General features: G+C 43.7%; 1 pseudogene; it reads left to right on the top strand.

The window, feature by feature from the left end:
- The first annotated feature begins 7,112 nt into the window (after window positions 1-7,112).
- Window positions 7,113-7,707, top strand: LOC123742550 (ecto-ADP-ribosyltransferase 5-like; annotated as a pseudogene).
- The last annotated feature ends 742 nt before the right edge of the window (window positions 7,708-8,449 follow it).

The raw sequence follows: 8,449 nt of genomic DNA, 5'->3' as shown, positions 1-8,449 counted from the left end.
TCCATCCTGCCGGTGCAGCGTATGTTGATAGTGTTGTCGTTCAGCCACGTCGCCGTGAAGCATAAGTGAAGCATAAGATATTACAGTTTTGAATGTCCCGTTGGTAGTTAAATCTTCCATGTAGGTCATTTATTTTATTGTCCAAAGATTGCACATTTGCTAGCAGAATGGAAGGATGTAGGGGTTTATTAGATCACCTACGAATTCTCAGAAGGCAGCCTTCCCTCCTGTCCCTTTTTCCCCGCCACCTCTTCATGCAAATCACGGAGATCTGGGCCTGTTCCCGAGAAAACAGTGTATCGTTTACGTCGGCTTTGTCAGAAAAATAGAATTCTGCCAGTCCGTGGTGAGTAATCGCAGTCCTGATGTCCAGAAGTTATTTTTGGTCATAAGAGACGGTAGTGGCAACATTATGTACAAAATAAGTAAAAAAATAATGTCTGCATTTGTTGTCATGTGCACTGCAACTTTTGTTAAAACTAGCATTGAGCATTATTACATCTCATGTCCTATTTATCCACTACCTGTACATCTGCTATAAAGATATTAATGTCAGCTCAATTGAGGAAATGTTGTTTGTTGTCAGGTATAATTAGAAGTGGCTACAAAGATATTTAGATTTAAACAAAGATTAAAAGTTTTCAAAATATTTGTAGAAATAAATGACATTAATGGCTTCGAAATAAACTTGATGCAGAGAGGGATGGAGGGAGATCAGTAGCAGGGTTAGTAGTTTCCTGCATCTGTGAGGTCAGAGCTCAGTACAGCTCAATCTATAAACCACAACGAGGAGAGAGCTGTCTCGTTCCAGGCCAACTATATTGCAGTTGAGTTGCAACCAGCAGTCAATGGGCATCAGATTGCTATACCAAATTATGTGATTACCTGATATGTTAAACACCTATCCAGGAGTTGTGAGTTCTGTCAGTTGTTTGCAATGTAGTCAGCCTGGATCATGGCCAATGTTATGACAGGGGTGGGAGGAGAGAGGGGGCAGGGCTCAGTTATCAAAAATCCTTTCAGCAGCCATGTATTCACTAACAGAGACGATAGAAGTCACAGGGAGGCAGTGAACAATCATACAACCTACTGCCTATCCACTTTGACACTAAACTGTTGCCTGGACAATGGGGGGGGGGGGTACTAAGCTAACATAATGCAGTCGTTTTAAGATGGTCATACCATGGATCGTTTAGCTATTTGATTAGGAATTTTAGGACCCCTTTAGGTATGAAAAAAATATAAAGAAATATATTGATAAAATATTGAATTTGGCCTTTACTACTGTAGTCCACAGAAACACATTGAATAACACATTCATAAATGGCAAAAAAGACAGTAAAAACGAAATCTAAAGGAATAAGGTTTTGAAGTGTCTGTCCTACATCTAGGAGATATACGAAAGCTCAGGAAAAACCCCCAACATTTAAGATGTTTTATTTTATTGTATTTTATTCAATACAGGATACATGATTCTGCCGCAAAATTGAAAAATAAAACATGCTACTGAGAAATGTCTGGAACTCATCCAGTGACACAACTTGAGAGGCGGTTATTGGAATGTTTCATTCCATTTGGATCAGTTGTGGGTCTGCTCTGACAGATTCTAGAAAGGCACAGCAGCAGGCCAGTCTGGCTGTATTTTTACTGCTGATACTGATGCGCTGTCTCTTGCTGATCATCATCATTCTCCCAAGTTGTTACATATAGTGTGGCCACATAAGTCTCCTGTAGGCTACCTGCAAATGTTCATCCACTCCCCTCTATTGTAATTCAAGCATCCAAACTGCGCACTGTCCATTCCATAACACCAAAAAATTTAAAGATATTGGGAGATTGTCAAGCCAAGATGTTAATGTTGAGTAGGGAGGGTTATATATAACGCAAACCATGGTGATAAGCACCCAAAGTCAGTAATCGGTATGCAGTTCTGCGTTGCTTATTGGTTGGTTGAAAATGTGTTGCATATATCTTATATAATAAAAAATATAGCACCAAAATGTTGAAACTCTTATATCCCTCTAGCTCATCATTATCTGAAGCCGGCTCTGATCATAGTGTAATAAAACAGGCAGAGAGAGTTGGCTCATCTGTTGTGGTCGGCAAACCCTTAACCTTCTGGCCGTTAGCCCTGCGTGGCATCCACTGTGGTAAAGTCGATATCCACGTTTATAAACACAGGGATGCTACAGGTATTATTTATGGTGGTAACAAACAAATGTTGGGACATTTTATAGTGGGAAGGGTCTGCACATTTTTGGACAGTACAACGGGAGGGTTATGTGAAAATATTTTTTACTTTGCAGAGGGGGATGAATCTTTATGACACCTCAAGTTAGCAAGACAGTACAAACAGATCTGGGACTCAGGTTAGGAAAGATCTAAACAGCTTTCAGAGGTCATGAGTGAAGTCACCCTGATGACTGACTGATGACTGGTATCATTCCATATCACAGGAGGTTTGTGGCACCTTAGTTGGGGAGAACGGGCTCGTGGTAATGACTGGAGCGGAATCAGGGGAATCAATTTAAATACATCAAACACATGGTTTCCAGGTGTTTGTCATTCCATTTTCTCTGTTCCAGACATTATTATGAGCCGTTCTCCCTTCAACAGCCTCCACTGTTTCACATTTACCAAATGTGATATATTTTATGAAATATTTTAATTGAGAATTAAGATTTTCTATTTTATTCTATTGAAATTATGATAATTGGTTCTGCCACAACATTTTTAAATCTAACCTTTTGCTGAGAAATAGGTAGAACTCATCCAGTGACGTCATTACCAGTCACACAACCTCAGAGACAGTGACCTTGACAACTGACTGACCACATATTGCAGTGTTTGACTTGGGGTCGAGGGGAGCGTCAGAAAGGGGGAACGTTAACTCTTACTCAGCAGCATCACTTTTAGTTTCAAATGGCCCTGTGGTGAACCAAAGTAGAGCTGTGTACACCCTCATGCAAGTGTACATGTGCAGACATGAAGATCTGCATGACTTTGTGCACGTATTATCTTGGTGCTTCAGTGTGTGAACAGGATTTGCAGTTATGTCTGCTTGTAAAGTCAGAAATCTGTAGATCTTAGCAGACAGTCTGCAAAACACAAGTCCTGAAGCTGAACAATAGAGGAACATCTGCATACAGTCTACCCGCACCCACATATCCTCTTTGTCTCTGTCTGAATTTTGCAGCTCCTCAGTTTCCTGTGGTTGAGGCCTCTTCCCATCCTTCTTCTTCATCTTCCTTGTCTCAGTGTTACCATAGCTCTGAGTGGAGGAGTCACCAGCTCATACTGACTAGGCTCATTCACAACATCTTAAGATATGGGGAAAGCGTGCAAAGTCGTAATTATTTTTTGCTGTCGTGGCGGCAGCATTGGCGTTGACCCTGGGTCTTTACTTTGGACTGGTGAGATCATTTTTATTTTATCCATATGCAACTGTCATTGTCGTATGCCCCTAAAGATTAAGGATTCCAGAATAGTGGAACATTGTTTACTGCATCATATAGTTTATTCTTAATTAATTGATATGTAAATCTTCATAGTTTGATCATCTATATCGACATCAGACATGAGTTTAAATACTTGTTGTTTTCTTGAGTCTACCTGAAGTACCAGATGTGTCACGTTCGTCATACTGATTGGACCAAAACGCAGCGGGAATGTGTATGCTCATCTTCTTTATTATGAAAAAAACCAAAACAAACACTTAATACAAAACAACTATGAAAAACAGTCCTGTGAGGCACACAGCTACACACGGAACAACTACCCACAAATCCCATAGACAAAACACCCCTATTAAATAGGACCTTCAATTAGAGGCAACGAGAAACAGCTGCCTCCAATTGAAGGTCAAACCAATAAACTAAGCATAGAAATAGACTAACTAGAACGAACATAGAAATACACTAACATAGAACATTAACCCCCCAAAAAAAAGAAAACCACTAAACACCCCCTGCCCCGCCCTGACCAAACTACAATAACCAACAACCCCTTTTACTGGTCAGGACGTGACAAGATGGGACATTTCTATTGGTTTATTAAGCCAGGCAAGCTCAAAATGACACGGATAAAGCATTTGTACTTCTTTTTTTAACTGTATTTTAAACCCAGGTCTGATTGACATTATGACCAAAATCCCAAGTTCCTGTTGAGTATATCTGATATGAGAAAATATACATTAAGGGGTCATTCCATGAATAGAGGACCTTTTGGGTAATTCAATGAAAAATGACTATTTATTTAACCTTTTTTTAACATTCTGTCATGAAGAACACATGTTTAACTTCAATAAAAAATAAATGTTTTCCCCATCTCCAGAGGTTAATGTAAGAAAAAAATTGTATAAAAGATGACAATTAAAAGTAACAGGGTGGACAATCTTAAAATCAGCCATAACTCCACTTGTGACAGGGGGAATGGAAGCTTGTGTGTGAAAGAGAATATGAATTAAAAAAATATGATCTGTTTAGTTAGAGTGTAGCTGTATGTGATTAAACTGTTAAATGTAGTGTTTTATCAAACTTTACACACAATGTTACAAGGACATAAAAGGCACTTTGTTTATAGAACATCCCAAATTGTAACGGCTGTCTATGGAAGAAGTGGACCAAAATGTGGCGGAGTTAGGGTTCGTCATATTTAATTTACGAACACTATGCATTTCACAAAAACTGACAGCCAACACAGCCCTGTCAGGTACTACCACAATGACAAGAACAATTACCCACACCACACAAAGGAAACGTAGGCAACTTATGTGTGACTCCCAATCAACCACAACCCTCTACAGCTGTGCCTGATTGGAAGTCACACAGCCAAAATCAATGAAACAATAAAACACTCACTCCCTTCTGCCACGTCCTGACCCAACTACACCCTCTACTGGTCAGGACGTGACAGTACCCCCCTCAAGGTGCAGACCCCGGGATGCACCTAAAAAAGGAAAACACAAGAAAATCCAACAAAAAGGAACACCTAAACAATAAGGGAGGGAAGGGAGGGTGGCTGCCGTCACCGACGGCACTGTGCTACACCCTCCCTCCCCAACCCACCTATCCTGGAGGTGGCTCAGGTGCAGGCCGTTTCGGGGCAGTCGGGGCGGCTCTGGCGGCTCGGGGCGGCTCTGGCGGCTCGGGGCGGCTCGGGGCGGCTCGGGGCGGTTCAGGGCAGTCTGGCCACTCCGGCGGTTCAGGGCAGTCTGGCCACTCCGGCGGTTCAGGGCAGTCTGGCCACTCCGGCGGTTCAGGGCAGTCTGGCCACTCCGGCGGTTCAGGGCAGTCTGGCCACTCCGGCGGTTCAGGGCAGTCTGGCCACTCCGGCGGTTCAGGGCAGTCTGGCCACTCCGGCGGTTCAGGGCAGTCTGGCCACTCCGGCGGTTCAGGGCAGTCTGGCCACTCCGGCGGTTCTGACGAATGTTGACTGGCGGGCAGCTCTGTTGACTGTTGACTGGCGGGCAGCTCTGGTGGTTCCGGCTCAGGATTCACCAGGCTGGGGAGACCTAACGGAGACCTGGCTCTGGGCGCAGGCCCTGGACTCACCAGTCTGGGAAGACCCGCTGGATGCCTGGTTTGAGGAGGTGGCACAGGAGAGACCAGGGTGGAGAGACCCACTGGAGGACTGGTCCGTGGAGGAGACACGGGTTTGACCAGGATAGGGAGACCCACTGGAGTACTGGTCCGTGGAGGAGACACGGGCTTGACCAGGATAGGGAGACCCACTGGAGGACTGGTCCGTGGAGGAGGCACGGGCTTGACCAGGATAGGGAGACCCACTGGAGGACTGGTCCGTGGAGGAGACACGGGCTTGACCAGGATAGGGAGACCCACTGGAGTACTGGTCCGTGGAGGAGACACGGGCTTGACCAGGATAGGAAGACATGCAGGAGGCTTGGTTCTGGGCGTAGGCACAGGACGTGCAGGGCTGGGAAGACATGCAGGAGGCCTGTTTCTGGGCGCAGGCACAGTCTTTACCAGACAACCAGCACGCACCTCAGGACGAGTATGGAGAGCTGCCTCAGGTGACATCATTCCCACGACACGCTCATTAGGGCGAATGCCGTACTTTATGCACCACACTAGCAGCTCTCTCATCTCTCTCTCTCCTAATTTCCCCATTAACCCCGTCACAGTCTCTGTCTCATATCCCTCGCTCACCTCCAATGTCATCCCGACTGGCTCTGGTTCCGACCTCAGCTCCACCGACTGTCCCGTGTGCCCCCCCCCAAAAAAATCTTGGGGCTGCCTCTCGCGCTCGTTGCGCTCTCTCTCCTCGTAATAGCGCCTCTCCGCTCTCGCCGCTTCAATCTCCCACTGCGGGAGGCGATAATCCCCAGCCTGAGTCCATGGTCCCTCTCCGTCCAGGATCTGTTCCCAAGTCCATTGGTCCATAACGCTGTACTCCTGCTGCTCCTTCCTCTTCCGCCGCTTGGTCCTGGTTTGGTGGGTAATTCTGTAACGGCTGTCTATGGAAGAAGTGGACCAAAATGCAGCGGAGTTAGGGTTCGTCATATTTAATTTACGAACACTATGCATGTCACAAAAACAACAAAAACAACAAAAACAACAAAAACTGACAGCCAACACAGCCCTGTCAGGTACTACCACAATGACAAGAACAATTACCCACACCACTCAAAGGAAACGTAGGCAACTTATGTGTGACTCCCAATCAACCACAACCCTCTACAGCTGTACCTGATTGGAAGTCACATGGCCAAAATCAATGAAACAATAAAACACTCACTCCCTTCTGCCACGTCCTGACCCAACTACACCCTCTACTGGTCAGGACGTGACACAAATCTAATGCACAAAGGAGTTAGCAGATATTATTCTCAACGGGAGAAAAAGCGAACTGGTACGTCTTGTGAAGTAATGTATTGAAACTAAATGTTACTTTTACAGAAGCCTTTCTCACTGGAAATGGCCCCTACATCTATTGATGATCAATACGTTGGCTGCAGTTACTACATGCACAATGAGGTGAACACAGTCTACCTCCCACGTGAGAAGAATACCAATTCAGACTTCAATAACGCCTGGAACGAACCATGAGAAAATGCCAAACCATCTATCCATGGTCTGCAAAAAGAACATTCCATGGCTATATATGTGTACACAAATGCTGAGCCCGAGATCTACCCGGACTTCAACAGACAAGTTAGAGATGGTAGATCTAATTATGGGACAACGTTCCAGCACCATTCCCTGCACTTCTATCTAACTGAGGCCATTCAAATGCTCAAACAAAGTCAAACAACATGTAGGACCACCTATCGTAGAACCAAAGTAGATTATGATCAGAACGTTGTCAACAAAACTCAGTTTCGGCACCTTCGCCTCGAGCACTCTAGAGAAGAAAAACATAACTAGATAATTTGGAACGAAGTCCTGCTTTGAGATCTCCACACGTTTTGGAGCTGACATATCATATTACTCTCGGTATCCTGAAGAGAGAGAAGTCTTAATTCCTCCCGATGAGGTATTCACAGTGACCAGAGATCAACAAGTCACCAGAGAATAACCTGTGGTGTGAGGTCATCTACACACTAGTGAGCACTGATGATCAGAGTGACTTGAATTGTAAGTTGCAAAATCAAACCTGAGAAGCAGCTTTTCTGCATTCAACCGCACATCAGGAAAAGGCTACATAACTCTCTATATTATGTTGAAAATTACTGTATATCACTGATCATTTCCCCACCAATGTACAAATAAGTCATCTGAAACAAAGGTCACTTTACTTCTTTCAGTTGTAATCATCCTGTTAAAATTGTTTAACCCACATTGCTTGCCAAGATTAAGATCAAGGCTATTTTTCTTCATATTGAATAGTAATTTGTTGACATTGAATCAAATTGTAATTTGTGATTTGTTGACATTTGTTAGCATGTGCACTGTTTGTTTATATTCACCACTGTGTTGCTGATTCCCTCCATCCCATCAATATTGTGTTTATATTCACCATTATGTTACTGATTCCCCCGCATCAACAAACAAATAGAAGTAATTCAATACAAATGGTCCTTTTCTCTTATTTGTTGACATTTAATGTAATGGTATTTTTGTTATTTGTTGACATTTGTTAACATCCATCTTTCTATTGTAATGATCTTGTTTAACCTGTAATGATTACTGTTGTCCTCTTGACATTGTATGGTCATTTGTTGATTTCTGATGTGTTATCACGTGCACTGGACCTGGTGTTGAAACCAATAAAGAAAAGCATTAAGCATTATAATGACATCTCCTGTCCTCTTTATCCACTGTTTGAATAAACCTACAGAGGATACTATTATATCTCATTGAAAGCAACTTCACTGCAGAAGCTGCACCAAAGCCTAAATCTTTTCAATAAAATTCAGGCCAAAGGGAAACAGGTAGGCAGGCTAAACAGAGAGAGAAGAGGAAACTGGCTGTCAGGAGGGAGGTAGGGA

The sequence above is a fragment of the Salmo salar genome, chromosome ssa04 (genome assembly GCF_905237065.1).
Source record: "Salmo salar chromosome ssa04, Ssal_v3.1, whole genome shotgun sequence".
NCBI lineage: Eukaryota > Metazoa > Chordata > Actinopteri > Salmoniformes > Salmonidae > Salmo > Salmo salar.
Note: the sequence above shows the minus strand (reverse complement) of the source record. Positions and strands in the feature narration are given on the sequence as shown.